Source organism: Phyllobates terribilis, unplaced genomic scaffold, assembly GCF_046119375.1.
Source record: "Phyllobates terribilis strain yellow unplaced genomic scaffold, ASM4611937v1 Scaffold_249__1_contigs__length_2872098, whole genome shotgun sequence".
Classification (NCBI taxonomy): domain Eukaryota; kingdom Metazoa; phylum Chordata; class Amphibia; order Anura; family Dendrobatidae; genus Phyllobates; species Phyllobates terribilis.
The window spans coordinates 1231225-1254684 of record NW_027363009.1 but is presented as its reverse complement, the minus strand read 5'-3'; the positions used below and the strand labels follow the sequence as shown (position 1 = coordinate 1254684).

Below are 23460 nucleotides of genomic sequence, written 5' to 3'. Positions count from 1 at the left end.
GCTTTCACCTAAATAACTACAGGTGGTGAGATAAGCTGCACAATATAATTGACCTTTCAGTATATTGTTGCACACACACCATCTATTTAGCAAATGCCCTTGTTATCAACAGCAGCCTTTTAAACTCACCTGAGCTAACAGGTATGTGAGCTGGTTACTCTGCTGCGCTTAAAATTTCTTTTTTGGTTTGCTACAATGCCTTTTCTGAAACGTTGTCTCCCTCTGCTGGAACACTGACTTCTTTCATTTAATGCCTGCAGACTATAAAAGAGAAACCAACCCAAAAAGTTTGGTTGATTAGTCTGTGGCATTCTTTTAAACTGTTGCTTATGGCGGTCTCTGTGAGCTTCTCAGTGACATTCAGCCATCCAGGTATCCCGCCTGCAGTAGACGGAATGTGGCAATGGAACGCTGGCTGCGCGTGTCATAATAGGCTCTGAGCCTTTATATACCTGCGCACAGCAGCAGCCACCTTCAGTCTGCTGCTGGACAGACAGCAGCAGCAGCAGCAGGAGAGGTAATTAATCAGCAACCCTCCTGCTAAGGGTAGACAGCTGCTCGTTCCACCCCCCCCCCCCGCCTTAATTGGTTCTCCTCCCTTCCAACGGTGTTGAGGCGGGTGGGAACAGCCGGGGGTTGAGGGTACTGTGCTAAAAGAGGTGGAGTTATGCAGATCTAAAACGCGTGGATTGCAGCAGCAGCAAGCCGAAAAGTGCAGGCATGTGAGGGATCTAGAGGTTGACAGCATGTCTTCTTAACGGGAGTCCAGGTGGCCATCTCCACAAATGGACTTTTCAGAATCCTTGGGTGGCACCGTAGTCGGAAACCAATTCTGGTTATCGCTTCTCGGCCTTTTGGCTAAGATCAAGTGTAGTATCTGTTCTTATCAGTTTAATATCTGATACGTCCCCTATCTGGGGACCATATATTAAATGGATTTTTAGAACAGGGAGATGGAAAAAGAGCTTGCTCTGTCCACTCCACGCATTGACCTGGTATTGCAGTATCTCCAGGACCGGTGCACCCCTTCTTTAATGCAGTTTCTAAAATCAGAAAGAATTGAATTCAATGCTTTTTGTTCATTTTGCTTGTTTGTCGGATTTTGGGATGGACTCTTTGGCTTTGCTTTTCTTCTCCTCATTGGATTTTTCATGTTAAAAGTTGCAGAAGCCAGATGACAAGCTCATTTTGGTTCAACTTCAGCAACTGTGCATTGCATTGCCATGTAATGTAATGTAATGCAATGCTATCTATCTAGCTCTCCCTCTATACTTCCTTTTGGATAAACAGACATATTAGGCAAGCATTTTGGAGCTTTCACCTAAATAACTACAGGCGGTGAGATAAGCTGCACAATATAATTGACCTTTCAGTATATTGTTGCACACACACCATCTATTTAGCAAATGCCCTTGTTATCAACAGCAGCCTTTTAAACTCACCTGAGCTAACAGGTATGTGAGCTGGTTACTCTGCTGCGCTTAAAATTTCTTTTTTGGTTTGCTACAATGCCTTTTCTGAAACGTTGTCTCCCTCTGCTGGAACACTGACTTCTTTCATTTAATGCCTGCAGACTATAAAAGAGAAACCAACCCAAAAAGTTTGGTTGATTAGTCTGTGGCATTCTTTTAAACTGTTGCTTATGGCGGTCTCTGTGAGCTTCTCAGTGACATTCAGCCATCCAGGTATCCCGCCTGCAGTAGACGGAATGTGGCAATGGAACGCTGGCTGCGCGTGTCATAATAGGCTCTGAGCATTTATATACCTGCGCACAGCAGCAGCCACCTTCAGTCTGCTGCTGGACAGACAGCAGCAGCAGCAGCAGGAGAGGTAATTAATCAGCAACCCTCCTGCTAAGGGTAGACAGCTGCTCGTTCCACCCCCCCCCCCCGCCTTAATTGGTTCTCCTCCCTTCCAACGGTGTTGAGGCGGGTGGGAACAGCCGGGGGTTGAGGGTACTGTGCTAAAAGAGGTGGAGTTATGCAGATCTAAAACGCGTGGATTGCAGCAGCAGCAAGCCGAAAAGTGCAGGCATGTGAGGGATCTAGAGGTTGACAGCATGTCTTCTTAACGGGAGTCCAGGTGGCCATCTCCACAAATGGACTTTTCAGAATCCTTGGGTGGCACCGTAGTCGGAAACCAATTCTGGTTATCGCTTCTCGGCCTTTTGGCTAAGATCAAGTGTAGTATCTGTTCTTATCAGTTTAATATCTGATACGTCCCCTATCTGGGGACCATATATTAAATGGATTTTTAGAACAGGGAGATGGAAAAAGAGCTTGCTCTGTCCACTCCACGCATTGACCTGGTATTGCAGTATCTCCAGGACCGGTGCACCCCTTCTTTAATGCAGTTTCTAAAATCAGAAAGAATTGAATTCAATGCTTTTTGTTCATTTTGCTTGTTTGTCGGATTTTGGGATGGACTCTTTGGCTTTGCTTTTCTTCTCCTCATTGGATTTTTCATGTTAAAAGTTGCAGAAGCCAGATGACAAGCTCATTTTGGTTCAACTTCAGCAACTGTGCATTGCATTGCCATGTAATGTAATGTAATGCAATGCTATCTATCTAGCTCTCCCTCTATACTTCCTTTTGGATAAACAGACATATTAGGCAAGCATTTTGGAGCTTTCACCTAAATAACTACAGGTGGTGAGATAAGCTGCACAATATAATTGACCTTTCAGTATATTGTTGCACACACACCATCTATTTAGCAAATGCCCTTGTTATCAACAGCAGCCTTTTAAACTCACCTGAGCTAACAGGTATGTGAGCTGGTTACTCTGCTGCGCTTAAAATTTCTTTTTTGGTTTGCTACAATGCCTTTTCTGAAACGTTGTCTCCCTCTGCTGGAACACTGACTTCTTTCATTTAATGCCTGCAGACTATAAAAGAGAAACCAACCCAAAAAGTTTGGTTGATTAGTCTGTGGCATTCTTTTAAACTGTTGCTTATGGCGGTCTCTGTGAGCTTCTCAGTGACATTCAGCCATCCAGGTATCCCGCCTGCAGTAGACGGAATGTGGCAATGGAAAGCTGGCTGCGCGTGTCATAATAGGCTCTGAGCCTTTATATACCTGCGCACAGCAGCAGCCACCTTCAGTCTGCTGCTGGACAGCCAGCAGCAGCAGCAGGAGAGGTAATTAATCAGCAACCCTCCTGCTAAGGGTAGACAGCTGCTCGTTCCACCCCCCCCCCCGCCTTAATTGGTTCTCCTCCCTTCCAACGGTGTTGAGGCGGGTGGGAACAGCCGGGGGTTGAGGGTACTGTGCTAAAAGAGGTGGAGTTATGCAGATCTAAAACGCGTGGATTGCAGCAGCAGCAAGCCGAAAAGTGCAGGCATGTGAGGGATCTAGAGGTTGACAGCATGTCTTCTTAACGGGAGTCCAGGTGGCCATCTCCACAAATGGACTTTTCAGAATCCTTGGGTGGCACCGTAGTCGGAAACCAATTCTGGTTATCGCTTCTCGGCCTTTTGGCTAAGATCAAGTGTAGTATCTGTTCTTATCAGTTTAATATCTGATACGTCCCCTATCTGGGGACCATATATTAAATGGATTTTTAGAACAGGGAGATGGAAAAAGAGCTTGCTCTGTCCACTCCACGCATTGACCTGGTATTGCAGTATCTCCAGGACCGGTGCACCCCTTCTTTAATGCAGTTTCTAAAATCAGAAAGAATTGAATTCAATGCTTTTTGTTCATTTTGCTTGTTTGTCGGATTTTGGGATGGACTCTTTGGCTTTGCTTTTCTTCTCCTCATTGGATTTTTCATGTTAAAAGTTGCAGAAGCCAGATGACAAGCTCATTTTGGTTCAACTTCAGCAACTGTGCATTGCATTGCCATGTAATGTAATGTAATGCAATGCTATCTATCTAGCTCTCCCTCTATACTTCCTTTTGGATAAACAGACATATTAGGCAAGCATTTTGGAGCTTTCACCTAAATAACTACAGGTGGTGAGATAAGCTGCACAATATAATTGACCTTTCAGTATATTGTTGCACACACACCATCTATTTAGCAAATGCCCTTGTTATCAACAGCAGCCTTTTAAACTCACCTGAGCTAACAGGTATGTGAGCTGGTTACTCTGCTGCGCTTAAAATTTCTTTTTTGGTTTGCTACAATGCCTTTTCTGAAACGTTGTCTCCCTCTGCTGGAACACTGACTTCTTTCATTTAATGCCTGCAGACTATAAAAGAGAAACCAACCCAAAAAGTTTGGTTGATTAGTCTGTGGCATTCTTTTAAACTGTTGCTTATGGCGGTCTCTGTGAGCTTCTCAGTGACATTCAGCCATCCAGGTATCCCGCCTGCAGTAGACGGAATGTGGCAATGGAACGCTGGCTGCGCGTGTCATAATAGGCTCTGAGCCTTTATATACCTGCGCACAGCAGCAGCCACCTTCAGTCTGCTGCTGGACAGCCAGCAGCAGCAGCAGCAGGAGAGGTAATTAATCAGCAACCCTCCTGCTAAGGGTAGACAGCTGCTCGTTCCACCCCCCCCCGCCTTAATTTGTTCTCCTCCCTTCCAACGGTGTTGAGGCGGGTGGGAACAGCCGGGGGTTGAGGGTACTGTGCTAAAAGAGGTGGAGTTATGCAGATCTAAAACGCGTGGATTGCAGCAGCAGCAAGCCGAAAAGTGCAGGCATGTGAGGGATCTAGAGGTTGACAGCATGTCTTCTTAACGGGAGTCCAGGTGGCCATCTCCACAAATGGACTTTTCAGAATCCTTGGGTGGCACCGTAGTCGGAAACCAATTCTGGTTATCGCTTCTCGGCCTTTTGGCTAAGATCAAGTGTAGTATCTGTTCTTATCAGTTTAATATCTGATACGTCCCCTATCTGGGGACCATATATTAAATGGATTTTTAGAACAGGGAGATGGAAAAAGAGCTTGCTCTGTCCACTCCACGCATTGACCTGGTATTGCAGTATCTCCAGGACCGGTGCACCCCTTCTTTAATGCAGTTTCTAAAATCAGAAAGAATTGAATTCAATGCTTTTTGTTCATTTTGCTTGTTTGTCGGATTTTGGGATGGACTCTTTGGCTTTGCTTTTCTTCTCCTCATTGGATTTTTCATGTTAAAAGTTGCAGAAGCCAGATGACAAGCTCATTTTGGTTCAACTTCAGCAACTGTGCATTGCATTGCCATGTAATGTAATGTAATGCAATGCTATCTATCTAGCTCTCCCTCTATACTTCCTTTTGGATAAACAGACATATTAGGCAAGCATTTTGGAGCTTTCACCTAAATAACTACAGGTGGTGAGATAAGCTGCACAATATAATTGACCTTTCAGTATATTGTTGCACACACACCATCTATTTAGCAAATGCCCTTGTTATCAACAGCAGCCTTTTAAACTCACCTGAGCTAACAGGTATGTGAGCTGGTTACTCTGCTGCGCTTAAAATTTCTTTTTTGGTTTGCTACAATGCCTTTTCTGAAACGTTGTCTCCCTCTGCTGGAACACTGACTTCTTTCATTTAATGCCTGCAGACTATAAAAGAGAAACCAACCCAAAAAGTTTGGTTGATTAGTCTGTGGCATTCTTTTAAACTGTTGCTTATGGCGGTCTCTGTGAGCTTCTCAGTGACATTCAGCCATCCAGGTATCCCGCCTGCAGTAGACGGAATGTGGCAATGGAAAGCTGGCTGCGCGTGTCATAATAGGCTCTGAGCCTTTATATACCTGCGCACAGCAGCAGCCACCTTCAGTCTGCTGCTGGACAGCCAGCAGCAGCAGCAGGAGAGGTAATTAATCAGCAACCCTCCTGCTAAGGGTAGACAGCTGCTCGTTCCACCCCCCCCCCCGCCTTAATTGGTTCTCCTCCCTTCCAACGGTGTTGAGGCGGGTGGGAACAGCCGGGGGTTGAGGGTACTGTGCTAAAAGAGGTGGAGTTATGCAGATCTAAAACGCGTGGATTGCAGCAGCAGCAAGCCGAAAAGTGCAGGCATGTGAGGGATCTAGAGGTTGACAGCATGTCTTCTTAACGGGAGTCCAGGTGGCCATCTCCACAAATGGACTTTTCAGAATCCTTGGGTGGCACCGTAGTCGGAAACCAATTCTGGTTATCGCTTCTCGGCCTTTTGGCTAAGATCAAGTGTAGTATCTGTTCTTATCAGTTTAATATCTGATACGTCCCCTATCTGGGGACCATATATTAAATGGATTTTTAGAACAGGGAGATGGAAAAAGAGCTTGCTCTGTCCACTCCACGCATTGACCTGGTATTGCAGTATCTCCAGGACCGGTGCACCCCTTCTTTAATGCAGTTTCTAAAATCAGAAAGAATTGAATTCAATGCTTTTTGTTCATTTTGCTTGTTTGTCGGATTTTGGGATGGACTCTTTGGCTTTGCTTTTCTTCTCCTCATTGGATTTTTCATGTTAAAAGTTGCAGAAGCCAGATGACAAGCTCATTTTGGTTCAACTTCAGCAACTGTGCATTGCATTGCCATGTAATGTAATGTAATGCAATGCTATCTATCTAGCTCTCCCTCTATACTTCCTTTTGGATAAACAGACATATTAGGCAAGCATTTTGGAGCTTTCACCTAAATAACTACAGGTGGTGAGATAAGCTGCACAATATAATTGACCTTTCAGTATATTGTTGCACACACACCATCTATTTAGCAAATGCCCTTGTTATCAACAGCAGCCTTTTAAACTCACCTGAGCTAACAGGTATGTGAGCTGGTTACTCTGCTGCGCTTAAAATTTCTTTTTTGGTTTGCTACAATGCCTTTTCTGAAACGTTGTCTCCCTCTGCTGGAACACTGACTTCTTTCATTTAATGCCTGCAGACTATAAAAGAGAAACCAACCCAAAAAGTTTGGTTGATTAGTCTGTGGCATTCTTTTAAACTGTTGCTTATGGCGGTCTCTGTGAGCTTCTCAGTGACATTCAGCCATCCAGGTATCCCGCCTGCAGTAGACGGAATGTGGCAATGGAACGCTGGCTGCGCGTGTCATAATAGGCTCTGAGCCTTTATATACCTGCGCACAGCAGCAGCCACCTTCAGTCTGCTGCTGGACAGCCAGCAGCAGCAGCAGCAGGAGAGGTAATTAATCAGCAACCCTCCTGCTAAGGGTAGACAGCTGCTCGTTCCACCCCCCCCCGCCTTAATTTGTTCTCCTCCCTTCCAACGGTGTTGAGGCGGGTGGGAACAGCCGGGGGTTGAGGGTACTGTGCTAAAAGAGGTGGAGTTATGCAGATCTAAAACGCGTGGATTGCAGCAGCAGCAAGCCGAAAAGTGCAGGCATGTGAGGGATCTAGAGGTTGACAGCATGTCTTCTTAACGGGAGTCCAGGTGGCCATCTCCACAAATGGACTTTTCAGAATCCTTGGGTGGCACCGTAGTCGGAAACCAATTCTGGTTATCGCTTCTCGGCCTTTTGGCTAAGATCAAGTGTAGTATCTGTTCTTATCAGTTTAATATCTGATACGTCCCCTATCTGGGGACCATATATTAAATGGATTTTTAGAACAGGGAGATGGAAAAAGAGCTTGCTCTGTCCACTCCACGCATTGACCTGGTATTGCAGTATCTCCAGGACCGGTGCACCCCTTCTTTAATGCAGTTTCTAAAATCAGAAAGAATTGAATTCAATGCTTTTTGTTCATTTTGCTTGTTTGTCGGATTTTGGGATGGACTCTTTGGCTTTGCTTTTCTTCTCCTCATTGGATTTTTCATGTTAAAAGTTGCAGAAGCCAGATGACAAGCTCATTTTGGTTCAACTTCAGCAACTGTGCATTGCATTGCCATGTAATGTAATGTAATGCAATGCTATCTATCTAGCTCTCCCTCTATACTTCCTTTTGGATAAACAGACATATTAGGCAAGCATTTTGGAGCTTTCACCTAAATAACTACAGGTGGTGAGATAAGCTGCACAATATAATTGACCTTTCAGTATATTGTTGCACACACACCATCTATTTAGCAAATGCCCTTGTTATCAACAGCAGCCTTTTAAACTCACCTGAGCTAACAGGTATGTGAGCTGGTTACTCTGCTGCGCTTAAAATTTCTTTTTTGGTTTGCTACAATGCCTTTTCTGAAACGTTGTCTCCCTCTGCTGGAACACTGACTTCTTTCATTTAATGCCTGCAGACTATAAAAGAGAAACCAACCCAAAAAGTTTGGTTGATTAGTCTGTGGCATTCTTTTAAACTGTTGCTTATGGCGGTCTCTGTGAGCTTCTCAGTGACATTCAGCCATCCAGGTATCCCGCCTGCAGTAGACGGAATGTGGCAATGGAACGCTGGCTGCGCGTGTCATAATAGGCTCTGAGCCTTTATATACCTGCGCACAGCAGCAGCCACCTTCAGTCTGCTGCTGGACAGCCAGCAGCAGCAGCAGCAGGAGAGGTAATTAATCAGCAACCCTCCTGCTAAGGGTAGACAGCTGCTCGTTCCACCCCCCCCCGCCTTAATTTGTTCTCCTCCCTTCCAACGGTGTTGAGGCGGGTGGGAACAGCCGGGGGTTGAGGGTACTGTGCTAAAAGAGGTGGAGTTATGCAGATCTAAAACGCGTGGATTGCAGCAGCAGCAAGCCGAAAAGTGCAGGCATGTGAGGGATCTAGAGGTTGACAGCATGTCTTCTTAACGGGAGTCCAGGTGGCCATCTCCACAAATGGACTTTTCAGAATCCTTGGGTGGCACCGTAGTCGGAAACCAATTCTGGTTATCGCTTCTCGGCCTTTTGGCTAAGATCAAGTGTAGTATCTGTTCTTATCAGTTTAATATCTGATACGTCCCCTATCTGGGGACCATATATTAAATGGATTTTTAGAACAGGGAGATGGAAAAAGAGCTTGCTCTGTCCACTCCACGCATTGACCTGGTATTGCAGTATCTCCAGGACCGGTGCACCCCTTCTTTAATGCAGTTTCTAAAATCAGAAAGAATTGAATTCAATGCTTTTTGTTCATTTTGCTTGTTTGTCGGATTTTGGGATGGACTCTTTGGCTTTGCTTTTCTTCTCCTCATTGGATTTTTCATGTTAAAAGTTGCAGAAGCCAGATGACAAGCTCATTTTGGTTCAACTTCAGCAACTGTGCATTGCATTGCCATGTAATGTAATGTAATGCAATGCTATCTATCTAGCTCTCCCTCTATACTTCCTTTTGGATAAACAGACATATTAGGCAAGCATTTTGGAGCTTTCACCTAAATAACTACAGGTGGTGAGATAAGCTGCACAATATAATTGACCTTTCAGTATATTGTTGCACACACACCATCTATTTAGCAAATGCCCTTGTTATCAACAGCAGCCTTTTAAACTCACCTGAGCTAACAGGTATGTGAGCTGGTTACTCTGCTGCGCTTAAAATTTCTTTTTTGGTTTGCTACAATGCCTTTTCTGAAACGTTGTCTCCCTCTGCTGGAACACTGACTTCTTTCATTTAATGCCTGCAGACTATAAAAGAGAAACCAACCCAAAAAGTTTGGTTGATTAGTCTGTGGCATTCTTTTAAACTGTTGCTTATGGCGGTCTCTGTGAGCTTCTCAGTGACATTCAGCCATCCAGGTATCCCGCCTGCAGTAGACGGAATGTGGCAATGGAACGCTGGCTGCGCGTGTCATAATAGGCTCTGAGCCTTTATATACCTGCGCACAGCAGCAGCCACCTTCAGTCTGCTGCTGGACAGCCAGCAGCAGCAGCAGCAGGAGAGGTAATTAATCAGCAACCCTCCTGCTAAGGGTAGACAGCTGCTCGTTCCACCCCCCCCCGCCTTAATTGGTTCTCCTCCCTTCCAACGGTGTTGAGGCGGGTGGGAACAGCCGGGGGTTGAGGGTACTGTGCTAAAAGAGGTGGAGTTATGCAGATCTAAAACGCGTGGATTGCAGCAGCAGCAAGCCGAAAAGTGCAGGCATGTGAGGGATCTAGAGGTTGACAGCATGTCTTCTTAACGGGAGTCCAGGTGGCCATCTCCACAAATGGACTTTTCAGAATCCTTGGGTGGCACCGAAGTCGGAAACCAATTCTGGTTATCGCTTCTCGGCCTTTTGGCTAAGATCAAGTGTAGTATCTGTTCTTATCAGTTTAATATCTGATACGTCCCCTATCTGGGGACCATATATTAAATGGATTTTTAGAACAGGGAGATGGAAAAAGAGCTTGCTCTGTCCACTCCACGCATTGACCTGGTATTGCAGTATCTCCAGGACCGGTGCACCCCTTCTTTAATGCAGTTTCTAAAATCAGAAAGAATTGAATTCAATGCTTTTTGTTCATTTTGCTTGTTTGTCGGATTTTGGGATGGACTCTTTGGCTTTGCTTTTCTTCTCCTCATTGGATTTTTCATGTTAAAAGTTGCAGAAGCCAGATGACAAGCTCATTTTGGTTCAACTTCAGCAACTGTGCATTGCATTGCCATGTAATGTAATGTAATGCAATGCTATCTATCTAGCTCTCCCTCTATACTTCCTTTTGGATAAACAGACATATTAGGCAAGCATTTTGGAGCTTTCACCTAAATAACTACAGGTGGTGAGATAAGCTGCACAATATAATTGACCTTTCAGTATATTGTTGCACACACACCATCTATTTAGCAAATGCCCTTGTTATCAACAGCAGCCTTTTAAACTCACCTGAGCTAACAGGTATGTGAGCTGGTTACTCTGCTGCGCTTAAAATTTCTTTTTTGGTTTGCTACAATGCCTTTTCTGAAACGTTGTCTCCCTCTGCTGGAACACTGACTTCTTTCATTTAATGCCTGCAGACTATAAAAGAGAAACCAACCCAAAAAGTTTGGTTGATTAGTCTGTGGCATTCTTTTAAACTGTTGCTTATGGCGGTCTCTGTGAGCTTCTCAGTGACATTCAGCCATCCAGGTATCCCGCCTGCAGTAGACGGAATGTGGCAATGGAACGCTGGCTGCGCGTGTCATAATAGGCTCTGAGCCTTTATATACCTGCGCACAGCAGCAGCCACCTTCAGTCTGCTGCTGGACAGCCAGCAGCAGCAGCAGCAGGAGAGGTAATTAATCAGCAACCCTCCTGCTAAGGGTAGACAGCTGCTCGTTCCACCCCCCCCCCCCCGCCTTAATTGGTTCTCCTCCCTTCCAACGGTGTTGAGGCGGGTGGGAACAGCCGGGGGTTGAGGGTACTGTGCTAAAAGAGGTGGAGTTATGCAGATCTAAAACGCGTGGATTGCAGCAGTAGCAAGCCGAAAAGTGCAGGCATGTGAGGGATCTAGAGGTTGACAGCATGTCTTCTTAACGGGAGTCCAGGTGGCCATCTCCACAAATGGACTTTTCAGAATCCTTGGGTGGCACCGTAGTCGGAAACCAATTCTGGTTATCGCTTCTCGGCCTTTTGGCTAAGATCAAGTGTAGTATCTGTTCTTATCAGTTTAATATCTGATACGTCCCCTATCTGGGGACCATATATTAAATGGATTTTTAGAACAGGGAGATGGAAAAAGAGCTTGCTCTGTCCACTCCACGCATTGACCTGGTATTGCAGTATCTCCAGGACCGGTGCACCCCTTCTTTAATGCAGTTTCTAAAATCAGAAAGAATTGAATTCAATGCTTTTTGTTCATTTTGCTTGTTTGTCGGATTTTGGGATGGACTCTTTGGCTTTGCTTTTCTTCTCCTCATTGGATTTTTCATGTTAAAAGTTGCAGAAGCCAGATGACAAGCTCATTTTGGTTCAACTTCAGCAACTGTGCATTGCATTGCCATGTAATGTAATGTAATGCAATGCTATCTATCTAGCTCTCCCTCTATACTTCCTTTTGGATAAACAGACATATTAGGCAAGCATTTTGGAGCTTTCACCTAAATAACTACAGGTGGTGAGATAAGCTGCACAATATAATTGACCTTTCAGTATATTGTTGCACACACACCATCTATTTAGCAAATGCCCTTGTTATCAACAGCAGCCTTTTAAACTCACCTGAGCTAACAGGTATGTGAGCTGGTTACTCTGCTGCGCTTAAAATTTCTTTTTTGGTTTGCTACAATGCCTTTTCTGAAACGTTGTCTCCCTCTGCTGGAACACTGACTTCTTTCATTTAATGCCTGCAGACTATAAAAGAGAAACCAACCCAAAAAGTTTGGTTGATTAGTCTGTGGCATTCTTTTAAACTGTTGCTTATGGCGGTCTCTGTGAGCTTCTCAGTGACATTCAGCCATCCAGGTATCCCGCCTGCAGTAGACGGAATGTGGCAATGGAACGCTGGCTGCGCGTGTCATAATAGGCTCTGAGCCTTTATATACCTGCGCACAGCAGCAGCCACCTTCAGTCTGCTGCTGGACAGCCAGCAGCAGCAGCAGCAGGAGAGGTAATTAATCAGCAACCCTCCTGCTAAGGGTAGACAGCTGCTCGTTCCACCCCCCCCCCGCCTTAATTGGTTCTCCTCCCTTCCAACGGTGTTGAGGCGGGTGGGAACAGCCGGGGGTTGAGGGTACTGTGCTAAAAGAGGTGGAGTTATGCAGATCTAAAACGCGTGGATTGCAGCAGCAGCAAGCCGAAAAGTGCAGGCATGTGAGGGATCTAGAGGTTGACAGCATGTCTTCTTAACGGGAGTCCAGGTGGCCATCTCCACAAATGGACTTTTCAGAATCCTTGGGTGGCACCGTAGTCGGAAACCAATTCTGGTTATCGCTTCTCGGCCTTTTGGCTAAGATCAAGTGTAGTATCTGTTCTTATCAGTTTAATATCTGATACGTCCCCTATCTGGGGACCATATATTAAATGGATTTTTAGAACAGGGAGATGGAAAAAGAGCTTGCTCTGTCCACTCCACGCATTGACCTGGTATTGCAGTATCTCCAGGACCGGTGCACCCCTTCTTTAATGCAGTTTCTAAAATCAGAAAGAATTGAATTCAATGCTTTTTGTTCATTTTGCTTGTTTGTCGGATTTTGGGATGGACTCTTTGGCTTTGCTTTTCTTCTCCTCATTGGATTTTTCATGTTAAAAGTTGCAGAAGCCAGATGACAAGCTCATTTTGGTTCAACTTCAGCAACTGTGCATTGCATTGCCATGTAATGTAATGTAATGCAATGCTATCTATCTAGCTCTCCCTCTATACTTCCTTTTGGATAAACAGACATATTAGGCAAGCATTTTGGAGCTTTCACCTAAATAACTACAGGTGGTGAGATAAGCTGCACAATATAATTGACCTTTCAGTATATTGTTGCACACACACCATCTATTTAGCAAATGCCCTTGTTATCAACAGCAGCCTTTTAAACTCACCTGAGCTAACAGGTATGTGAGCTGGTTACTCTGCTGCGCTTAAAATTTCTTTTTTGGTTTGCTACAATGCCTTTTCTGAAACGTTGTCTCCCTCTGCTGGAACACTGACTTCTTTCATTTAATGCCTGCAGACTATAAAAGAGAAACCAACCCAAAAAGTTTGGTTGATTAGTCTGTGGCATTCTTTTAAACTGTTGCTTATGGCGGTCTCTGTGAGCTTCTCAGTGACATTCAGCCATCCAGGTATCCCGCCTGCAGTAGACGGAATGTGGCAATGGAACGCTGGCTGCGCGTGTCATAATAGGCTCTGAGCCTTTATATACCTGCGCACAGCAGCAGCCACCTTCAGTCTGCTGCTGGACAGCCAGCAGCAGCAGCAGCAGGAGAGGTAATTAATCAGCAACCCTCCCGCTAAGGGTAGACACCTGCTCGTTCCACCCCCCCCCCCCGCCTTAATTGGTTCTCCTCCCTTCCAACGGTGTTGAGGCGGGTGGGAACAGCCGGGGGTTGAGGGTACTGTGCTAAAAGAGGTGGAGTTATGCAGATCTAAAACGCGTGGATTGCAGCAGCAGCAAGCCGAAAAGTGCAGGCATGTGAGGGATCTAGAGGTTGACAGCATGTCTTCTTAACGGGAGTCCAGGTGGCCATCTCCACAAATGGACTTTTCAGAATCCTTGGGTGGCACCGTAGTCGGAAACCAATTCTGGTTATCGCTTCTCGGCCTTTTGGCTAAGATCAAGTGTAGTATCTGTTCTTATCAGTTTAATATCTGATACGTCCCCTATCTGGGGACCATATATTAAATGGATTTTTAGAACAGGGAGATGGAAAAAGAGCTTGCTCTGTCCACTCCACGCATTGACCTGGTATTGCAGTATCTCCAGGACCGGTGCACCCCTTCTTTAATGCAGTTTCTAAAATCAGAAAAAGTTGAATTCAATGCTTTTTGTTCATTTTGCTTGTTTGTCGGATTTTGGGATGGACTCTTTGGCTTTGCTTTTCTTCTCCTCATTGGATTTTTCATGTTAAAAGTTGCAGAAGCCAGATGACAAGCTCATTTTGGTTCAACTTCAGCAACTGTGCATTGCATTGCCATGTAATGTAATGTAATGCAATGCTATCTATCTAGCTCTCCCTCTATACTTCCTTTTGGATAAACAGACATATTAGGCAAGCATTTTGGAGCTTTCACCTAAATAACTACAGGTGGTGAGATAAGCTGCACAATATAATTGACCTTTCAGTATATTGTTGCACACACACCATCTATTTAGCAAATGCCCTTGTTATCAACAGCAGCCTTTTAAACTCACCTGAGCTAACAGGTATGTGAGCTGGTTACTCTGCTGCGCTTAAAATTTCTTTTTTGGTTTGCTACAATGCCTTTTCTGAAACGTTGTCTCCCTCTGCTGGAACACTGACTTCTTTCATTTAATGCCTGCAGACTATAAAAGAGAAACCAACCCAAAAAGTTTGGTTGATTAGTCTGTGGCATTCTTTTAAACTGTTGCTTATGGCGGTCTCTGTGAGCTTCTCAGTGACATTCAGCCATCCAGGTATCCCGCCTGCAGTAGACGGAATGTGGCAATGGAACGCTGGCTGCGCGTGTCATAATAGGCTCTGAGCCTTTATATACCTGCGCACAGCAGCAGCCACCTTCAGTCTGCTGCTGGACAGCCAGCAGCAGCAGCGGCAGGAGAGGTAATTAATCAGCAACCCTCCTGCTAAGGGTAGACAGCTGCTCGTTCCACCCCCCCCCCCCGCCTTAATTGGTTCTCCTCCCTTCCAACGGTGTTGAGGCGGGTGGGAACAGCCGGGGGTTGAGGGTACTGTGCTAAAAGAGGTGGAGTTATGCAGATCTAAAACGCGTGGATTGCAGCAGCAGCAAGCCGAAAAGTGCAGGCATGTGAGGGATCTAGAGGTTGACAGCATGTCTTCTTAACGGGAGTCCAGGTGGCCATCTCCACAAATGGACTTTTCAGAATCCTTGGGTGGCACGGTAGTCGGAAACCAATTCTGGTTATCGCTTCTCGGCCTTTTGGCTAAGATCAAGTGTAGTATCTGTTCTTATCAGTTTAATATCTGATACGTCCCCTATCTGGGGACCATATATTAAATGGATTTTTAGAACAGGGAGATGGAAAAAGAGCTTGCTCTGTCCACTCCACGCATTGACCTGGTATTGCAGTATCTCCAGGACCGGTGCACCCCTTCTTTAATGCAGTTTCTAAAATCAGAAAGAATTGAATTCAATGCTTTTTGTTCATTTTGCTTGTTTGTCGGATTTTGGGATGGACTCTTTGGCTTTGCTTTTTTTCTCCTCATTGGATTTTTCATGTTAAAAGTTGCAGAAGCCAGATGACAAGCTCATTTTGGTTCAACTTCAGCAACTGTGCATTGCATTGCCATGTAATGTAATGTAATGCAATGCTATCTATCTAGCTCTCCCTCTATACTTCCTTTTGGATAAACAGACATATTAGGCAAGCATTTTGGAGCTTTCACCTAAATAACTACAGGTGGTGAGATAAGCTGCACAATATAATTGACCTTTCAGTATATTGTTGCACACACACCATCTATTTAGCAAATGCCCTTGTTATCAACAGCAGCCTTTTAAACTCACCTGAGCTAACAGGTATGTGAGCTGGTTACTCTGCTGCGCTTAAAATTTCTTTTTTGGTTTGCTACAATGCCTTTTCTGAAACGTTGTCTCCCTCTGCTGGAACACTGACTTCTTTCATTTAATGCCTGCAGACTATAAAAGAGAAACCAACCCAAAAAGTTTGGTTGATTAGTCTGTGGCATTCTTTTAAACTGTTGCTTATGGCGGTCTCTGTGAGCTTCTCAGTGACATTCAGCCATCCAGGTATCCCGCCTGCAGTAGACGGAATGTGGCTATGGAACGCTGGCTGCGCGTGTCATAATAGGCTCTGAGCCTTTATATACCTGCGCACAGCAGCAGCCACCTTCAGTCTGCTGCTGGACAGCCAGCAGCAGCAGCAGCAGGAGAGGTAATTAATCAGCAACCCTCCTGCTAAGGGTAGACAGCTGCTCGTTCCACCCCCCCCCCCGCCTTAATTGGTTCTCCTCCCTTCCAACGGTGTTGAGGCGGGTGGGAACAGCCGGGGGTTGAGGGTACTGTGCTAAAAGAGGTGGAGTTATGCAGATCTAAAACGCGTGGATTGCAGCAGCAGCAAGCCGAAAAGTGCAGGCATGTGAGGGATCTAGAGGTTGACAGCATGTCTTCTTAACGGGAGTCCAGGTGGCCATCTCCACAAATGGACTTTTCAGAATCCTTGGGTGGCACCGTAGTCGGAAACCAATTCTGGTTATCGCTTCTCGGCCTTTTGGCTAAGATCAAGTGTAGTATCTGTTCTTATCAGTTTAATATCTGATACGTCCCCTATCTGGGGACCATATATTAAATGGATTTTTAGAACAGGGAGATGGAAAAAGAGCTTGCTCTGTCCACTCCACGCATTGACCTGGTATTGCAGTATCTCCAGGACCGGTGCACCCCTTCTTTAATGCAGTTTCTAAAATCAGAAAGAATTGAATTCAATGCTTTTTGTTCATTTTGCTTGTTTGTCGGATTTTGGGATGGACTCTTTGGCTTTGCTTTTCTTCTCCTCATTGGATTTTTCATGTTAAAAGTTGCAGAAGCCAGATGACAAGCTCATTTTGGTTCAACTTCAGCAACTGTGCATTGCATTGCCATGTAATGTAATGTAATGCAATGCTATCTATCTAGCTCTCCCTCTATACTTCCTTTTGGATAAACAGACATATTAGGCAAGCATTTTGGAGCTTTCACCTAAATAACTACAGGTGGTGAGATAAGCTGCACAATATAATTGACCTTTCAGTATATTGTTGCACACACACCATCTATTTAGCAAATGCCCTTGTTATCAACAGCAGCCTTTTAAACTCACCTGAGCTAACAGGTATGTGAGCTGGTTACTCTGCTGCGCTTAAAATTTCTTTTTTGGTTTGCTACAATGCCTTTTCTGAAACGTTGTCTCCCTCTGCTGGAACACTGACTTCTTTCATTTAATGCCTGCAGACTATAAAAGAGAAACCAACCCAAAAAGTTTGGTTGATTAGTCTGTGGCATTCTTTTAAACTGTTGCTTATGGCGGTCTCTGTGAGCTTCTCAGTGACATTCAGCCATCCAGGTAACCCGCCTGCAGTAGACGGAATGTGGCAATGGAACGCTGGCTGCGCGTGTCATAATAGGCTCTGAGCCTTTATATACCTGCGCACAGCAGCAGCCACCTTCAGTCTGCTGCTGGACAGCCAGCAGCAGCAGCAGCAGGAGAGGTAATTAATCAGCAACCCTCCTGCTAAGGGTAGACAGCTGCTCGTTCCACCCCCCCCGCCTTAATTGGTTCTCCTCCCTTCCAACGGTGTTGAGGCGGGTGGGAACAGCCGGGGGTTGAGGGTACTGTGCTAAAAGAGGTGGAGTTATGCAGATCTAAAACGCGTGGATTGCAGCAGCAGCAAGCCGAAAAGTGCAGGCATGTGAGGGATCTAGACAGGGCCGGCGTCAGCACCCGGCGTACCCGGGCAAGTGCCGGGGCCCTGGAAAATCAGAGGGGCCCAGCCGCCCACTCACTGTCGGGGCCCACCGCCCACACACCCGCCCGCCCACTCACTCACTGTCGGGGCCCGGCCCACACACCCGCCCGCCCACTCACTCACTGTCGGGGCCAGGCTCACACACCCACCCGCCCACTCACAGTCGGGGCCATGGCCGCATCTTCGGCACCTATTCAGTGACGCAGGCGCTGCTTGATTGCCGGCACTCCCCCAGTCCCAGAAATGGCCGCGCGCTGTCAGGCTGTGTCTGCTAGTAATGACGCGGCAGGGTCGACGGCACTGCACCTTTAATTGTGCTTGTGTGTCGCCCCTGCCGCGTCATTACTAGCAGACACAGTCGCACAGCGCGCGGCCATGTCTGGGGGAGTGCCATCAAACACCGTCGGAGCGGAGCTCCTGCACAGATGGGGGGGAGCGGCCCGGACCCGACCGCAAGTGCGCCCCTCTGATGGTCCAGGGCCATGAAGTCTGTGACACGCCGGGGGCCCTGCACTGCCCCATACCTGAGGAGCTGCTGGACAGGACACTGGACCGGGGACAGGTGAGTGAGGCTTCCTCAATCCCCATATTAAAAATACTTGTAATGGGTCTGTGTGAGTGCATGTATGTGATTGTCAGTGTGTATGACTGTGTATATATATTTGTCTGTTTTATATAGGTCTTTAAGAATTTGTGTAAAAATATGTCTTTGTCTGTATGTGTACGTGTCTGCGTACCGTGTGTGCATGTCTGCGTACTGTGTGTGCGTGCGCATGTCTGCATATGTGAAGGATGAGGGGGCTGTGTACTATATATATATTTCTCCGCCGTATCTGTGCATCATGAATCGTGTATGTGTTAAAAGGGTCCACTGAGACTGTTTCGCCCGGGGCCCAGAAAAACCTGGAGCCGGCCCTGGATCTAGAGGTTGACAGCATGTCTTCTTAACGGGAGTCCAGGTGGCCATCTCCACAAATGGACTTTTCAGAATCCTTGGGTGGCACCGTAGTCGGAAACCAATTCTGGTTATCGCTTCTCGGCCTTTTGGCTAAGATCAAGTGTAGTATCTGTTCTTATCAGTTTAATATCTGATACGTCCCCTATCTGGGGACCATATATTAAATGGATTTTTAGAACAGGGAGATGGAAAAAGAGCTTGCTCTGTCCACTCCACGCATTGACCTGGTATTGCAGTATCTCCAGGACCGGTGCACCCCTTCTTTAATGCAGTTTCTAAAATCAGAAAGAATTAAATTCAATGCTTTTTGTTCATTTTGCTTGTTTGTCGGATTTTGGGATGGACTCTTTGGCTTTGCTTTTCTTCTCCTCATTGGATTTTTCATGTTAAAAGTTGCAGAAGCCAGATGACAAGCTCATTTTGGTTCAACTTCAGCAACTGTGCATTGCATTGCCATGTAATGTAATGTAATGCAATGCTATCTATCTAGCTCTCCCTCTATACTTCCTTTTGGATAAACAGACATATTAGGCAAGCATTTTGGAGCTTTCACCTAAATAACTACAGGTGGTGAGATAAGCTGCACAATATAATTGACCTTTCAGTATATTGTTGCACACACACCATCTATTTAGCAAATGCCCTTGTTATCAACAGCAGCCTTTTAAACTCACCTGAGCTAACAGGTATGTGAGCTGGTTACTCTGCTGCGCTTAAAATTTCTTTTTTGGTTTGCTACAATGCCTTTTCTGAAACGTTGTCTCCCTCTGCTGGAACACTGACTTCTTTCATTTAATGCCTGCAGACTATAAAAGAGAAACCAACCCAAAAAGTTTGGTTGATTAGTCTGTGGCATTCTTTTAAACTGTTGCTTATGGCGGTCTCTGTGAGCTTCTCAGTGACATTCAGCCATCCAGGTATCCCGCCTGCAGTAGACGGAATGTGGCAATGGAACGCTGGCTGCGCGTGTCATAATAGGCTCTGAGCCTTTATATACCTGCGCACAGCAGCAGCCACCTTCAGTCTGCTGCTGGACAGCCAGCAGCAGCAGCAGCAGGAGAGGTAATTAATCAGCAACCCTCCTGCTAAGGGTAGACAGCTGCTCGTTCCACCCCCCCCCCCGCCTTAATTGGTTCTCCTCCCTTCCAACGGTGTTGAGGCGGGTGGGAACAGCCGGGGGTTGAGGGTACTGTGCTAAAAGAGGTGGAGTTATGCAGATCTAAAACGCGTGGATTGCAGCAGCAGCAAGCCGAAAAGTGCAGGCATGTGAGGGATCTAGAGGTTGACAGCATGTCTTCTTAACGGGAGTCCAGGTGGCCATCTCCACAAATGGACTTTTCAGAATCCTTGGGTGGCACCGTAGTCGGAAACCAATTCTGGTTATCGCTTCTCGGCCTTTTGGCTAAGATCAAGTGTAGTATCTGTTCTTATCAGTTTAATATCTGATACGTCCCCTATCTGGGGACCATATATTAAATGGATTTTTAGAACAGGGAGATGGAAAAAGAGCTTGCTCTGTCCACTCCACGCATTGACCTGGTATTGCAGTATCTCCAGGACCGGTGCACCCCTTCTTTAATGCAGTTTCTAAAATCAGAAAGAATTGAATTCAATGCTTTTTGTTCATTTTGCTTGTTTGTCGGATTTTGGGATGGACTCTTTGGCTTTGCTTTTCTTCTCCTCATTGGATTTTTCATGTTAAAAGTTGCAGAAGCCAGATGACAAGCTCATTTTGGTTCAACTTCAGCAATTGTGCATTGCATTGCCATGTAATGTAATGTAATGCAATGCTATCTATCTAGCTCTCCCTCTATACTTCCTTTTGGATAAACAGACATATTAGGCAAGCATTTTGGAGCTTTCACCTAAATAACTACAGGTGGTGAGATAAGCTGCACAATATAATTGACCTTTCAGTATATTGTTGCACACACACCATCTATTTAGCAAATGCCCTTGTTATCAACAGCAGCCTTTTAAACTCACCTGAGCTAACAGGTATGTGAGCTGGTTACTCTGCTGCGCTTAAAATTTCTTTTTTGGTTTGCTACAATGCCTTTTCTGAAACGTTGTCTCCCTCTGCTGGAACACTGACTTCTTTCATTTAATGCCTGCAGACTATAAAAGAGAAACCAACCCAAAAAGTTTGGTTGATTAGTCTGTGGCATTCTTTTAAACTGTTGCTTATGGCGGTCTCTGTGAGCTTCTCAGTGACATTCAGCCATCCAGGTATCCCGCCTGCAGTAGACGGAATGTGGCAATGGAACGCTGGCTGCGCGTGTCATAATAGGCTCTGAGCCTTTATATACCTGCGCACAGCAGCAGCCACCTTCAGTCTGCTGCTGGACAGCCAGCAGCAGCAGCAGCAGGAGAGGTAATTAATCAGCAACCCTCCTGCTAAGGGTAGACAGCTGCTCGTTCCACCCCCCCCCGCCTTAATTGGTTCTCCCTTCCAACGGTGTTGAGGCGGGTGGGAACAGCCGGGGGTTGAGGGTACTGTGCTAAAAGAGGTGGAGTTATGCAGATCTAAAACGCGTGGATTGCAGCAGCAGCAAGCCGAAAAGTGCAGGCATGTGAGGGATCTAGAGGTTGACAGCATGTCTTCTTAACGGGAGTCCAGGTGGCCATCTCCACAAATGGACTTTTCAGAATCCTTGGGTGGCACCGTAGTCGGAAACCAATTCTGGTTATCGCTTCTCGGCCTTTTGGCTAAGATCAAGTGTAGTATCTGTTCTTATCAGTTTAATATCTGATACGTCCCCTATCTGGGGACCATATATTAAATGGATTTTTAGAACAGGGAGATGGAAAAAGAGCTTGCTCTGTCCACTCCACGCATTGACCTGGTATTGCAGTATCTCCAGGACCGGTGCACCCCTTCTTTAATGCAGTTTCTAAAATCAGAAAGAATTGAATTCAATGCTTTTTGTTCATTTTGCTTGTTTGTCGGATTTTGGGATGGACTCTTTGGCTTTTTCTTTTCTTCTCCTCATTGGATTTTTCATGTTAAAAGTTGCAGAAGCCAGATGACAAGCTCATTTTGGTTCAACTTCAGCAACTGTGCATTGCATTGCCATGTAATGTAATGTAATGCAATGCTATCTATCTAGCTCTCCCTCTATACTTCCTTTTGGATAAACAGACATATTAGGCAAGCATTTTGGAGCTTTCACCTAAATAACTACAGGTGGTGAGATAAGCTGCACAATATAATTGACCTTTCAGTATATTGTTGCACACACACCATCTATTTAGCAAATGCCCTTGTTATCAACAGCAGCCTTTTAAACTCACCTGAGCTAACAGGTATGTGAGCTGGTTACTCTGCTGCGCTTAAAATTTCTTTTTTGGTTTGCTACAATGCCTTTTCTGAAACGTTGTCTCCCTCTGCTGGAACACTGACTTCTTTCATTTAATGCCTGCAGACTATAAAAGAGAAACCAACCCAAAAAGTTTGGTTGATTAGTCTGTGGCATTCTTTTAAACTGTTGCTTATGGCGGTCTCTGTGAGCTTCTCAGTGACATTCAGCCATCCAGGTATCCCGCCTGCAGTAGACGGAATGTGGCAATGGAACGCTGGCTGCGCGTGTCATAATAGGCTCTGAGCCTTTATATACCTGCGCACAGCAGCAGCCACCTTCAGTCTGCTGCTGGACAGCCAGCAGCAGCAGCAGCAGGAGAGGTAATTAATCAGCAACCCTCCTGCTAAGGGTAGACAGCTGCTCGTTCCACCCCCCCCCCCGCCTTAATTGGTTCTCCTCCCTTCCAACGGTGTTGAGGCGGGTGGGAACAGCCGGGGGTTGAGGGTACTGTGCTAAAAGAGGTGGAGTTATGCAGATCTAAAACGCGTGGATTGCAGCAGCAGCAAGCCGAAAAGTGCAGGCATGTGAGGGATCTAGAGGTTGACAGCATGTCTTCTTAACGGGAGTCCAGGTGGCCATCTCCACAAATGGACTTTTCAGAATCCTTGGGTGGCACCGTAGTCGGAAACCAATTCTGGTTATCGCTTCTCGGCCTTTTGGCTAAGATCAAGTGTAGTATCTGTTCTTATCAGTTTAATATCTGATACGTCCCCTATCTGGGGACCATATATTAAATGGATTTTTAGAACAGGGAGATGGAAAAAGAGCTTGCTCTGTCCACTCCACGCATTGACCTGGTATTGCAGTATCTCCAGGACCGGTGCACCCCTTCTTTAATGCAGTTTCTAAAATCAGAAAGAATTGAATTCAATGCTTTTTGTTCATTTTGCTTGTTTGTCGGATTTTGGGATGGACTCTTTGGCTTTGCTTTTCTTCTCCTCATTGGATTTTTCATGTTAAAAGTTGCAGAAGCCAGATGACAAGCTCATTTTGGTTCAACTTCAGCAACTGTGCATTGCATTGCCATGTAATGTAATGTAATGCAATGCTATCTATCTAGCTCTCCCTCTATACTTCCTTTTGGATAAACAGACATATTAGGCAAGCATTTTGGAGCTTTCACCTAAATAACTACAGGTGGTGAGATAAGCTGCACAATATAATTGACCTTTCAGTATATTGTTGCACACACACCATCTATTTAGCAAATGCCCTTGTTATCAACAGCAGCCTTTTAAACTCACCTGAGCTAACAGGTATGTGAGCTGGTTACTCTGCTGCGCTTAAAATTTCTTTTTTGGTTTGCTACAATGCCTTT

The 23460-nt window shown here is 45.6% G+C and overlaps 17 non-coding genes across 17 annotated transcripts; all 17 read left to right on the top strand.

Moving 5' to 3' along the window:
* The first annotated feature begins 838 nt into the window (after positions 1 to 838).
* LOC141217861 (U2 spliceosomal RNA) lies at positions 839 to 1029 on the top strand. The gene has a single exon (XR_012286632.1). It is a non-coding gene; the product is annotated as a U2 spliceosomal RNA (small nuclear RNA).
* A 1122-nt stretch (positions 1030 to 2151) lies between these two features.
* On the top strand, positions 2152 to 2342 carry LOC141217860 (U2 spliceosomal RNA). Its single transcript, XR_012286631.1, has one exon. It is a non-coding gene; the product is annotated as a U2 spliceosomal RNA (small nuclear RNA).
* A 1118-nt stretch (positions 2343 to 3460) lies between these two features.
* LOC141217857 (U2 spliceosomal RNA) lies at positions 3461 to 3651 on the top strand. The gene has a single exon (XR_012286629.1). It is a non-coding gene; the product is annotated as a U2 spliceosomal RNA (small nuclear RNA).
* A 1119-nt stretch (positions 3652 to 4770) lies between these two features.
* On the top strand, positions 4771 to 4961 carry LOC141217856 (U2 spliceosomal RNA). The gene has a single exon (XR_012286628.1). It is a non-coding gene; the product is annotated as a U2 spliceosomal RNA (small nuclear RNA).
* A 1118-nt stretch (positions 4962 to 6079) lies between these two features.
* On the top strand, positions 6080 to 6270 carry LOC141217855 (U2 spliceosomal RNA). Its single transcript, XR_012286627.1, has one exon. It is a non-coding gene; the product is annotated as a U2 spliceosomal RNA (small nuclear RNA).
* A 1119-nt stretch (positions 6271 to 7389) lies between these two features.
* LOC141217854 (U2 spliceosomal RNA) lies at positions 7390 to 7580 on the top strand. The gene has a single exon (XR_012286626.1). It is a non-coding gene; the product is annotated as a U2 spliceosomal RNA (small nuclear RNA).
* Positions 7581 to 8699: 1119 nt separating this feature from the next.
* Positions 8700 to 8890, top strand: LOC141217853 (U2 spliceosomal RNA). The gene has a single exon (XR_012286625.1). It is a non-coding gene; the product is annotated as a U2 spliceosomal RNA (small nuclear RNA).
* A 1119-nt stretch (positions 8891 to 10009) lies between these two features.
* On the top strand, positions 10010 to 10200 carry LOC141217852 (U2 spliceosomal RNA). The gene has a single exon (XR_012286624.1). It is a non-coding gene; the product is annotated as a U2 spliceosomal RNA (small nuclear RNA).
* Positions 10201 to 11323: 1123 nt separating this feature from the next.
* LOC141217851 (U2 spliceosomal RNA) lies at positions 11324 to 11514 on the top strand. Its single transcript, XR_012286623.1, has one exon. It is a non-coding gene; the product is annotated as a U2 spliceosomal RNA (small nuclear RNA).
* A 1120-nt stretch (positions 11515 to 12634) lies between these two features.
* LOC141217850 (U2 spliceosomal RNA) lies at positions 12635 to 12825 on the top strand. Its single transcript, XR_012286622.1, has one exon. It is a non-coding gene; the product is annotated as a U2 spliceosomal RNA (small nuclear RNA).
* A 1122-nt stretch (positions 12826 to 13947) lies between these two features.
* Positions 13948 to 14138, top strand: LOC141217849 (U2 spliceosomal RNA). Its single transcript, XR_012286621.1, has one exon. It is a non-coding gene; the product is annotated as a U2 spliceosomal RNA (small nuclear RNA).
* Positions 14139 to 15260: 1122 nt separating this feature from the next.
* LOC141217848 (U2 spliceosomal RNA) lies at positions 15261 to 15451 on the top strand. The gene has a single exon (XR_012286620.1). It is a non-coding gene; the product is annotated as a U2 spliceosomal RNA (small nuclear RNA).
* Positions 15452 to 16572: 1121 nt separating this feature from the next.
* Positions 16573 to 16763, top strand: LOC141217846 (U2 spliceosomal RNA). Its single transcript, XR_012286618.1, has one exon. It is a non-coding gene; the product is annotated as a U2 spliceosomal RNA (small nuclear RNA).
* Positions 16764 to 18850: 2087 nt separating this feature from the next.
* Positions 18851 to 19041, top strand: LOC141217845 (U2 spliceosomal RNA). Its single transcript, XR_012286617.1, has one exon. It is a non-coding gene; the product is annotated as a U2 spliceosomal RNA (small nuclear RNA).
* Positions 19042 to 20162: 1121 nt separating this feature from the next.
* On the top strand, positions 20163 to 20353 carry LOC141217844 (U2 spliceosomal RNA). The gene has a single exon (XR_012286616.1). It is a non-coding gene; the product is annotated as a U2 spliceosomal RNA (small nuclear RNA).
* A 1116-nt stretch (positions 20354 to 21469) lies between these two features.
* Positions 21470 to 21660, top strand: LOC141217843 (U2 spliceosomal RNA). Its single transcript, XR_012286615.1, has one exon. It is a non-coding gene; the product is annotated as a U2 spliceosomal RNA (small nuclear RNA).
* Positions 21661 to 22782: 1122 nt separating this feature from the next.
* LOC141217841 (U2 spliceosomal RNA) lies at positions 22783 to 22973 on the top strand. Its single transcript, XR_012286614.1, has one exon. It is a non-coding gene; the product is annotated as a U2 spliceosomal RNA (small nuclear RNA).
* The last annotated feature ends 487 nt before the right edge of the window (positions 22974 to 23460 follow it).